General features: G+C 41.4%; 1 long non-coding RNA gene across 1 annotated transcript; it reads left to right on the top strand.

Moving 5' to 3' along the window:
- The first annotated feature begins 51 nt into the window (after positions 1-51).
- Positions 52-8218, top strand: LOC120859330. The gene is made up of 2 exons (XR_005720055.1): positions 52-84; positions 8063-8218. It is a non-coding gene; the product is annotated as an uncharacterized LOC120859330 (long non-coding RNA).
- Positions 8219-10253: the final 2035 nt, after the last annotated feature.

The following is a 10253-nucleotide window of genomic DNA, read 5'->3' as shown; positions in this document are numbered from 1 at the left end:
TTGGGTGTCTCATGTGTCTTGTCTTTGTGTCATTTCGCTCGCAACATCTGGCGCCCAACGTGGGGCTCGAGTGAAACCGAAAGGGTGAGTAACCCCGGGGGGATTTTACATCCATAGCAAGGGAACTTTCGGGAAAATCATGGGGAATTCCTCATCATTATAGACACAATACATGAAGTTAGTCAAAGGACTTCTCCACTCCATAGGCGTTAAGGCCTCGACTCTTCGATTGAGTGAGCTCTTTCGCTTGGTGGAGCAATATTGTCATTGGTTTCAATATCAAACTAAGTTACAGTTAAATTTGAAGGAATGGAAAATAATTCAAAAGGAATTGAGAAAGCAACATCAGAAGGGTAATGTGATCTCTTTGAAGTTATGGACTTTGTGTAGTGCTATAACACAGGCTTTGACCTTGCTTTCTACTGATAGTGAAACTAAATCTAATGCTTCAAGGAAGGGAGAGGCAATTTATGAGGATGTGTCAGACATTGATGGGGCTTCTGCATTGCCTGAAGGCAAGGATACAGGTGAGCCTCCTCCTGGAAATGGTGAGACATCTATTAGTTCGGAATCAGATTTGGAGGCTTCTTCGGTTTCGTCAGAGGAGGGCAAAGAGATTAAAGAAGTGACCTATCTATTCCAGGAGTGGTAGAAATCCCACAAGGAGGAGAAGAAATCCACACCTTCTGCTCCTCCTTATGCTTCTCTTTTCCCCACTGTGGTTGATCGGCCCGATGTGGGCATGGAACGTTGTCAGTTCTCCTTTCCTTTGTCTATGCTTCATGATGATGACTTACCTCCTCCCCCTGGTGGTTTTATCGATCCTCCACAATTATTTCCCATCCAGAGACAGCAAAATGACAACGCGATAAATATTCAATACACTCCTTTGGAATATAAAATTTTTAAAGATCTTAAAGCTGCACTAGCGCAGTACGGTCCTCAATCTCCCTTTGTTTTGGCTATGCTGGAATCATTGGGAAAAGGCAAATTAATCATTCCGTTAGATTGGGAATCTATTGCCCAAGCTGTCTTAGAGGGTTCTCAATGGTTGCAACTTCGTAGCTGGTGGGAAGAAGAAGCTAGAAAGCAGGCTCGGATTAATGAGGGACAGAATCCCTCTGGTCCTCTCAAGGACAAGCCAATGGGAGAGGGCCATTATCGGGCTTTAAGAGAACAGGCTCAGTACTCTGATCAGGACTTACAACAAGTCCGCCAGGTCTTTTTACGAGCATGGCACCGTGTGGTGCCTACTGGCCACGCCCAGCCCTCCTTTGTTAAAACAATGCACAGCCCCAGTGAGCCATATACTGATTTTCTAGCAAGATTGAGGGTAGCTGTGGAACGAGCTGTAGGGAGGGATGAGATTTCAGAGATATTATTACAAACTTTAGCATTTGAAAATGCAAATCCTGAAAGCAAGCATATACTGAAACCTTTAAAGGGACAGGGTGCATCTGTAGGTGAATATATCAGAGCCTGCTTGGGAGTAGGAGGAACAGAGCATCAGGCTAATGTCTTTGCTACAGCCTTGGCCAAAGCTATGAGACCACAAAAGGGAGGTAACTGCTTCCATTGTGGAAAACCTGGTCATATGAAAAGAGAGTGTCAGAAATTAAAAGCTGATCAAGGTGCCATTCCTAAAGACAGATCTCTTGCTGGGAAGAATAAGACTCCTCCTGGACCTTGCCGTCGGTGTGGGAAGGGGCTTCATTGGACTAATAAATGCAGACAGACGAAATTGGCAACCTGATACCGGGAAACTATCCTGTGGGCCTAAGTCCTTGGGGCCCAGGAACAATACTGGGGACTTCTCCTTGTCCTCCTGCCATCCCACCTTCCCCAACCCTGTTCCCTCCCAGCAACTGTTACAAGTCAATGCCCCATTAAAAGGACCTCAGATGATGATTTCAGATTTACGGTCTGCTACTTCAGGGAGTGCTGCTGCTGATTTGTCACCAGGAGGAGGCATTTACAAATTAAAAACAAATGAATTTGGACCATTGCCTAAAGGCATTTTTGGCTTGATATTAGGCCTTGGCAGCGCGGCTTTGAGAGGAAATGATAGGATACCAAAAGAGGAACTCCCCAGGCCAGTAGGTGCCTAATATGCTACTGGAGATCAGTGGAGAAGTAACTCCAGACAGAATGAGGGGATGGAGCCAAAGCAAAAACAATACCCAGTTGTGCATGTGACTGGTGATAGAAGCAAGATCCGATGCTGTAAAGAGCAATATTGCATAGGAACCTGGAATGTCAAGTCCATGAATCAAGGAAAATTGGAAGTGGTCAAACAAGAGATGGCAAGGGTGAACGTCGACATTCTAGGAATCAGCGAACTAAAATGGACTGGAATGGGTGACTTTAACTCACGTGACCATTATATCTACTACTGTGGGCAGGAATCTCTTAGAAGAAATGGAGTAGCCATCATGGTCAACAAAAGAGTCCGAAATGCAGTACTTGGATGCAATCTCAAAAATGACAGAATGCTCTCTGTCCATCTCCAAGGCAAACCATTCAATATCACAGTTATCCAAGTCTATGCCCCAACCAGTAACACTGAAGAAGCTGAAGTTGAACGGTTCTATGAAGACCTACAAGAACTTTTAGAACTAACACCCAAAAAAAGATGTCCTTTTCATTATAGGGGGCTGGAATGCAAAAGCAGGAAGTCAAGAAACACCTGGAGTAAAAGGCAAATTTGGCCTTGGAATGCAGAATGAAGCAGGGCAAAGACTAATAGAGTTTTGCCAAGAAAACGCATTGGTCATAGCAAACACTCTCTTCCAACAACACAAGAGAAGACTCTACACATGGACATCACCAGATGGTCAACACCGAAATCAGATTGATTATATTCTTTGCAGCCAAACATGGAGAAGCTCCATACAGTCAACAAAAACAAGACCAGGAGCTGACTGTGGCTCAGATCATGAACTCCTTATTGCCAAATTCAGACTTAAATTCAAGAAAGTAGGGAAAACCGCTAAACCATTCAGGTATGACCTAAATCAAATCTATTATGATTCTACAGTGGAAGTGAGAAATAGATTTAAGGGTCTAGATCTGATAGACAGAGTGCCTGATGAAGTATGGAATGAGGTTCGTGACACTGTACAGGAGACAGGGATCAAGACCATCCCCATGGAAAAGAAATGCAAAAAAGCAAAATGGCTGTCTGGGGAGGCCTTACAAATAGCTGTGAAAAGAAGAGAGGCAAAAAGCAAAGGAGAAAAGGAAAGATATAAGCATCTGAATGCAGAGTTCCAAAGAATAGTAAGAAGAGATAAGAAAGGCTTCTTCAGCGATCAATGCAAACAAATAGAGGAAAACAACAGAATGGGAAAGACTAGAGATCTCTTCAAGAAAATTAGAGATAGCAAGGGAACATTTCATGGAAAGATGGGGTCGATAAAGGACAGAAATGGTATGGACCTAACAGAAGCAGAAGATATTAAGAAGAGGTGACAAGAATACATGGAAGAACTGTACAAAAAAGATCTTCCCGACCCAGATAATCATGATGGTGTGATCACTCATCTAGAGGCAGACATCTTGGAAAGTGAAGTCAAGTGGGCCATCACTACGAACAAAGCTAGTGGAGGTGATGGAATTCCAGTTGAGCTCTTTCAAATCCTGAAAGATGATGCTGTGAAAGTGCTGCACTTAATATGCCAACAAATTTGGAAAACTCAGCAGTGACCACAGGACTGGAAAAGGTCAGTTTTCATTCCAGGCCCAAAGAAAGGCAATGCCAAAGAATGCTCAAACTACCACACAATTGCACTCATCTCACATGCTAGTAAAGTAATGCTCAAAATTCTCCAAGCCAAGCTTCAGCAATATGTGAACCGTGAACTCTCTGATGTTCAAGCTGGTTTTAGAAAAGGCAGAGGAACCAGAGATCAAATTGCCAACATCCGCTGGATCATGGAAAAAGCAAGAGAGTTCCAGAAAAACATCTATTTCTGCTTTATAGACTATGCCAAAGCCTTTGACTGCGTGGATCACAATAAACTGTGGAAAATTCTGAAAGAGATGGAAATACCAGACCACCTAACCTGCCTCTTGAGAAATCTGTATGCAGGTCAGGAAGCAACAGTTAGAACTGGACATGGAACAACAGACTGGTTCCAAACAGGAAAAGGAGTACGTCAAGGCTGTATATTGTCACCCTGCTTATTCTATGCAGAGTACATCATGACAAATGCTGGACTGGAAGAAGCACAAGCTGGAATCAAGATTGCCGGGAGAAATATCAATAACCTCAGATATGCAGATGACACCACCCTTATGGCAGAAAGTGAAGAAGAACTGAAAAGCCTCTTGATGAAAGTGAAAGAGGAGAGTGAAAAAGTTGGCTTAAAGCTCAACATTCAGAAAACGAAGATCATGGCATTTGGTCCCATCACTTCATGGGAAATAGATGGGGAAACAGTAGAAACAGTGTCAGACTTTATTTTTGGGGGCTCCAAAATCACTGCAGATGGTGGTTGCAGCCATGAAATTAAAAGACGCTTACTCCTTGGAAGAAAAGTTATGGCCAACCTAGATAGCATATTCAAATCAGAGACATTACTTTGCCGACTAAGGTCCATCTAGTCAAGGCTATGGTTTTTCCAGTGGTCATGTATGGATGTGAGAGTTGGACTGTGAAGAAGGCTGAGTGCAGAAGAATTGATGCTTTTGAACTGTGGTGTTGGAGAAGACTCTTGAGAGTCCCTTGGACTGCAAGGAGATCCAACCAACCCATTCTGCAGGAGATCAACCCTGGGATTTCTTTGGAAGGAATGATGCTAAAGCTGAAACTCCAGTACTTTGGCCACCTCATGCAAAGAGTTGACTCATTGGAAAAGACTCTGATACTGGGAGGCATTGAGAGCAGGAGGAGAAAGGGACGATCGTGGATGAGATGGCTGGATGGCATCATGGACTCGTAGGACATGAGTCTGAGTGAACTCCGGGAGATGGTGATGAACTGGGAGTCCTGGCATGCTGCGATTCATGGGGTCGCAAAGAGTCGGACACAACTGAGCGGTGAACTGAACTGAACCATAATTTCTGGGGTAATAGACTCTGACTATGTTGGGGAAATTTTTATTATGGTTTCTACTTCTACCATGCTTTCATTGTTAGCTGGGGAGCGTATTGCTCAAATACTTCTCTTGCCTTATCACCCCTTTTGGCTCTTCCTAATGAACGAACAGGAGGATTTGGAAGTACTGGGTGACATATATTTGGGGAAATGCTTATCAAAGATTCTCGCCCTGTTCTCTCCTTGATTATACAAGGAAACAACTTTGAGGCACTAGTAGACACAGGGGCGGAAGTTTCAGTCATTTCTTCTCAACAATGGCCCCAAGATTGGAAAAAAGAAAAAAGGACTCTAATGCTGACGGGACTGGGCTCCATTGCAGATGTCTGGAAGAGTACCGATCCCTTGCACTGACAATTCCATAATAGGAGATCAGTGTTTTTTACCTTTTATATTGTAAATATACCTATTAATATATGGGGAAGAGATCTTCTCTCTCCTTTGGGGGCTTCTGTAACCATTCCATTGGAAAACTAGTAGCCACTGCTCAAATTCCTCGAGCACTCCCATTAAAATGGTTAACTAATACTCCAAAATGGGTTGAGCAGTGGCCATTACCACAAATAAAGCTCGAGGCATTAGAACAATTAGTAGAAGAACAACTCCAACTTGATCATATAGAGCCCTCTACCTCCCCCTGGAATTCTCCTGTTTTTGTTATAAAAAATAAATCTGGAAATGGAGAATGTTAACTGATTTACAAGAAGTTAATAAATGTATTGAACCTATGGGAGCATTACAATTGGGACTCCCCTCTCCAGCTCTTATTCCTCAGAATTGGTCCTTAATGGTGCTAGATCTTAAAGACTGTTTTTTTTTTTAACCATTCCCCTACAATTGCAAGATAGACATAAATTTGCTTTTACAGTTCCTGTTCTTAATCATGCTCAGCCTGTTAAGCGTTATCAATGGACAGTCTTACCACAGGGAATGACAACTAGTCCTACCTTATGCCAAGAATTTGTATCTCACTCTTTACAATCCCTCCGTCAAGAATACCCCAATTATATTCTATATCATTATATGGATGATCTCCTATTAGCAGCTCCTAGTATTGCTGAACGTGATGATTTTTTTCTAAAAGTACAGGAGGCTTTAAGACTATACAATTTGCAAATAGCCCCGGAAAAAATTCAAAAGGACTTTCCTATTTCGTATTTAGGTACAATATTGGAACAACATAGAATAAGGCCCCAAAAGTTGCAAATTAGAAGAGACCATCTCAAAACCTTAAATGACTTTCAAAAGTTATTGGGAGATATTAATTGGCTACGCCTGGTACTTGGGATTTCTACTTATCAATTATGACATTTGTTTTCTACTTTAGAGGGAGATACAGCTCTGGATAGCCCCCGGACCTTAACCCCATTGGCTTTACAGGAACTTCAATTTGTTGAGCAATGACTAAATGACGGCTTTTTGACTTACTTACATGAGTCTCAACCTATTTCGTTTATAATATTTCATACCCCTTCTTCTCCATCTGGTGTAATTGCTCAAGAAAAAAGATTAAAAGAATGGGTTTTCTTACCTAACAGTTTTTCTAAAAAATTGACTACATATATGGATAAATTAGCCTTCCTTATACAGAAAGGTCGCCATCGTATTTTACAATTATCAGGATGTGAACCACACCAGATTGTTACTCAGTTAACAACTGCTCAAATATCTCGATGTTTACAATTTAATGAAAACTGGCAAATTTCTCTTGCCTCGTATCCTGGTTCATTTTCTAATCATTATCCATCATCTAAATTGATTGATTTTCTCTGGACTAACTCTATGTTATCTCATTCCCCAATTTCAGATGTTCCAGTTAAGGGACCCACTACTTTTACAGATGCAAATAAAAATACTGCTGGATATTGGATCCTGGAAAGTTCCAAGGTTCTCCCCCACTCATTTTCTTCTGTACAGCCTGCTGAATTGTGGGCTATCTATTTAGTTTTGCAAGATTTTCCCCAACTTCCTAGTAACATTGTTTCAGATTCTCCATATGCTGTTCTCTCTTGCCTACAGCTTCCCTATGTCTCCCTTCCACTGACCCTTAAAACAGCTATTGATAAATTGTTTTACCAAGTACAACAATTGCTCTTGCAGCATTCAGAGTTAATTTTCTTTACTCACATCCGTGCACATTCTGCCCTTCCTGGATCCTTATCATTCAGAAATGCTACAATTGATGCCTTACTTTATCCTATAGAATCAACAAAATAAGAACATCTCTTACAGCATACCAACTCCAAAGGATTACAAAAGTCTCATGCTATTACTCGAAAACAAGCTCAAAATGTTGTTCATTCTTGTTCCATATGTGCACCCTTTACTTTGCCATTTACCCCACCAGGTGTCAACATGAGAGGACAACAAGCAAATCAGATATGGCAAATGGATGTAATTTACATTTCTTCTTTTGGACAACAAAAATGTGTGCATCATACTATAGATACTTGCACTCATTTTCAATGGGCCACTGCATTACATTCTGAAAAGGCTGATGCTGTTATTACTCATTTGTTATCTTGTTTGGCAGTTATGGGATTACCACTTGAATTGAAAACTGATAATGCACCTGCCTACCAATCCGCAAAATTAGCTCACTTTTTATCCCAATAGCATATAACTCATACTTTTGGTATTCCTTATAATAGTCAAGGGCAAGCTATCATTGAAAGAGCTAATAGTACCTTGCATGGATATCTTGAAAAAATAAAAAAAGGGGGAACAGGAGAGATTTATGAAACCTAAAGACATTCTGAATAAAACCTTACTTACCCTAAATTTTTTGAATGTTTGGAGCAAGGGAAATCTATCAGCAGCAGAGTTGCATTTTCAAGGGAAAGAAGAGGATAAGAAGATCTTGAATATGCCTATTTGGTATAAAGATAAAGAGAAAGGTTGGATCCCAGCATCATTTATATATTTGGGACGAGGGTATGCTTCCATTTCTGTTAATAATTACAGGTTTTGGACCCCAGCAAGATTGATCAAAATCAACAATGGCTAATCCCTTTGTTCAAAAATTCGAAGAGCTTACTATGCAGAGAAGCTTTACTTTCCGTACAAGGGAAGCAACACCTCCTACGTGGGGTCAAGTGAAGAAGTTGACCCAGGAAGCAGCGAAGACGTTAATGAAGGCAGGGCAACCTCGGAATCCTACCAATCTTTTGCTTGCCATGATGGCGGTGGTGACATGTCAGGTAATCGGTGTATCGGCAAGTAATCATACATATTGGGCATATATACCTAATCCCCCATTAGTAAGAGCAGTTTCCTGGGGGAAACCAGAAGTGCAGGTATGCACTAATGAGACTGCCTTCTTTCCCCCACCAGCTTGCGGGGGAATAGAACAATTATCTCATCATAAACAGCAATATAATATTAGTAACTTGACCATTGCAGTGGAAGGCATTCCTTTGTGCATAGGAGGACACCACTTTTGTCTGTCCACCAAGGAACATTCTCATCATTCCTATAATACATGGTATAATAATTACCATTTTGCTACTTTTATTGTGTTTGTTTCCACCAGGGGATTTAACACCTCAACAGAACCGATAGACATTCATAATGGAATACACATGTTGCTATGTCCTGTTAACTTTTTTGCTCCTTCTCTAGAATCTTTGGAATGGGAACATTGCCGAGGTCATCAACCCTTTAAAGTCATGAATTATTCTGGGTCTATCATTGTAGATTAGAGTCCAGATCATGGGCAATTCTTAGAAAAATGGTCAAATAAATCTCTTAGGTGGCATCAAGCAAATAGCACTTTGATAGGCAATGATAATGAAACAGTTAAATGGCAGCAATTTGCACTTGTCCCTCCTCAATTACAATTACAAGGATATCCACACATTCAAGGAGGTATTTGGAAACTATGGGCAGTTTCTGGTAATCTCACTATCTGGTCAGGAAACTATACTTTGGACAGTGGTGACTCTTGGGGTCCATTCCATGTTAATTTCCATGTTAATAAATCTTATTCCACAATGGCATGTGTAAAACATCCTTTTGCATTGTTATATGAGAATTGGACTTGGAATGATACTGTGGGGTCTGTGTCATGTGACTTGTAATCTAACTCAATGTGTAAATCAGTCTTGGTGGGAAGAATTTGAAAGGCGAGCCTATAACTCCAATTTCTCGTTAGTAATTGTTAAGGCTCGGACAGAAGTATGGTTACCTATAAATCTGACTCGGCCGTGGTCAGATTCTTTTGCTGTTTCTCATCTAGTAACCGCTGTACAGACTTTGCTACATTGATCTCGATGTATGCTTGGTATGGTCATTGCTTCGATTCTAGCAGTCGCGTCAGTAACTGCAACAGTGGTGGTGGCAGGCCTTGCATTACACCAAGGAATTCAAACAGCTGATTTTGTTCGGGACTGGCATAAAGACTCTCATTTGTTATGGCAACAACAGCGAGATTTGGATGCACAACTTGCCACTGACGTGCTCAATCTTCAACACACTGTTTCCTGGCTTGGAGATCAATTAGCTGTTTTATCTACATGAAGTGTGTTGAAATTTGATTGGAATTCTTCTCAGTTTTGTATAACACCTGTACCATTTAACATGAGTGAAGGATGGGATAAAGTAAAACGATCCTTGACTGGGCATCAAAATCTCACTATGGAGATTATGGACCTGGAACGACAAATTTTGTCTACTTTTAGCAGGACTTTACCTGACATCACGGGGTCTGATTTGCTGAAAAGTCTTCAAGAGGGAATGAATAACTTAAATCCATTAGGGCACATATCCTCACTAATTGGGACTACCTTTGGGAACACTGTGTTTATATTACTTTTATGTTGTGTTGCTTTTCTAGTCTTCCAGTGATGGCGGAAAGGGAAACAACTAAAGCGCAAAGCAGAGAAGATCCGGACCACGCTACAATTTATAAAAGCAAATAAAAAGGGGGAGATGAAGGGTTAATGTAGCCACAACAGGGAAGCGAGATGTGCCTGCAAATGGGACTCTCTGCTCGGGCTGAACGCGCTTGCAAACGGAGCGTTCTGCCAAGGAGTCTGGACACAGCCTTGAGTTTAATGGTCCCTTGCAAGCGAGGGAACATTCCTTTCTTTTGATAAGAAGAAAGAAAGGGCTCTGGACAGACTCTGCAGTAAACAGGGGTTTCACTCCCCTTGCT

This window comes from Oryx dammah, unplaced genomic scaffold, assembly GCF_014754425.2.
Source record: "Oryx dammah isolate SB20612 unplaced genomic scaffold, SCBI_Odam_1.1 HiC_scaffold_590, whole genome shotgun sequence".
Taxonomy (NCBI): domain Eukaryota; kingdom Metazoa; phylum Chordata; class Mammalia; order Artiodactyla; family Bovidae; genus Oryx; species Oryx dammah.
Note: the sequence above shows the minus strand (reverse complement) of the source record. Positions and strands in the feature narration are given on the sequence as shown.